This window comes from Aplysia californica, unplaced genomic scaffold, assembly GCF_000002075.1.
Source record: "Aplysia californica isolate F4 #8 unplaced genomic scaffold, AplCal3.0 scaffold01040, whole genome shotgun sequence".
In the NCBI taxonomy this organism is placed as follows: Eukaryota; Metazoa; Mollusca; class Gastropoda; order Aplysiida; family Aplysiidae; genus Aplysia; species Aplysia californica.
This window is the reverse complement of record NW_004798310.1, coordinates 42402-44295: the sequence shown is the minus strand read 5'-3', so window position 1 is coordinate 44295 and position 1894 is coordinate 42402.

The following is a 1894-nucleotide window of genomic DNA, read 5'->3' as shown; positions in this document are numbered from 1 at the left end:
TCAGAGCTCTTTATATCTGTCATTTAGTATTTAACCTATTCCGCTTCGTCCTATCCCGAGTGCCCCCCACAAATCTGCGCCGGAGTGCGCGAGTGTGTGTGTGTGTGTGTGTGTGTGTGTGTGTGTGTGTGTGAGAGAGAGTGTGTGTGTGTGTGTGTGTGTGTGTGTGTGTGTGTGTGTGTGTGTGTGTGTGAGAGAGAGAGAGAGAGAGAGAGAGAGAGAGAGAGAGAGAGAGAGAGAGAGAGAGAGAGTGACAGAGAGGGAGACAGACAGACAGACAGACAGACAGACAGGTAGACAGACAGACAGAGGCTGATGGTATGAAAAAAGTGCAATACTGATGTACACTGAATATAATTCACTAAAATAAATATTATCAATTTTATACACTGGCAACATTTTGTGTGATATTCGATAATAACGATTTTTTTTCCTGTACCTACTAACATTATTTTTCATGTTAATCTGTGACGCTTTGCATATAACTCACCTATACAAAGACAAGAACAAAGATTAGTTATACTAAAATGCTAGTAGATTCTGTCCCCCCCCCCCCCGATAAAAAAGTGTGAAAAAATTGTGAAAATTGGAAACCAGAACAAAGTAAACAGAACGCAGAAATAGAAAGTAAAGCAAACAATATATAGAACTATAATCTTGAACAGAGATAAGCACATTGCTTACCATTACAAAGAGAAGGTTATGCATAATTAAAAAAAAAGTGATTCTTTGGAGACGACGTAATGAAGGAACAACAAGACATCTGTGAATTAATGAGCGTTGTTTTTAAATAAAGCATCTTTAAAAGTTGTTATTTCCCCCCGGGGCAGTGCCACTGACTGTAGTGTCTTTAGGCCATTGTCAATGGGGGGACATTTCTCGTTCAAGCACAGTAGAATTGTAAATGGGCTGATTCATGTCACTGTGCCTGATCTACAACAGGGAACTGCTGCTTTTTCTTTCCTAATCCTTACTATTGTCATTTTCCTCTACTTCTTTTGTATGTTTGTCACACTCTTGTGACCTGCTATTTCCGGGGTGGCTTGATAGTCGAAGCAGACCTTGTGCTGTTGAAGCTAGAGAGGTGAACAGAGTAAGTCTGATTCCCGGTAAAGACTTCCCTGTTGACACTCACCCCTTGGCGCTCATATGACCTTATGCAGTTGCGAGCGCCGTAAAACCCTCTACTATAATAATAAAAAAAAAAAAGTTGTTATCTCCCCTGTAGGTCTTGTGAGGGTTTTATGGAATTATAATGATTATGGCCCTTACACCTTAATCGTTCAGACACAATTCTCTCGCTCGTTCGCTCTCTGTCTGTCTGTCTGTCTGTCTGTCTGTCTGTCTGTCTGTCTGTCTGTCTGTCTGTCTGCCTCTCTCTCTCTCTCTCTTTCTCTCTCTCTCTCTCTCTCTCTCTGTGTCTCTGCATGTGTGTGTGTGTTTGTGTGTGTGCGTGTGTTTTTGTTTGTTTATGAGTGTGTGTGTGTGCGTGTGTTTGTGTGTTTGTGTTTGTTTATATGTGTGTGTGTGTGTGTGTGTGTGTGTGTGTGTGTGTGTGTGTGTGTGTGTGTGTTTGTGTGTATGTGCGAGTGCGTGTGTATGCGCGCAAACAACGATATTGTGTTTCGGTGAGGCCGAGATAGATCGACGACTGAGAGAGAAACGGCGTGTCCTGTACTTTGTTATTGCAGAGCTCAACAACGGTAAAGAGAAATCTGTAAAATATAGAGAAGATGAAGTTGTAGAAATTTACGCTGTACAAAAGACGAGAATCAGACTACGACGGTTATAAAGTACTGGGACAAGGAGATAAAGTTCTATGAGGACATGTTTATCAATTGAGAGCTTATGCTAGGTCAATTTTGTCTCCCACCTCCGAAGAAAAAAAAAACCA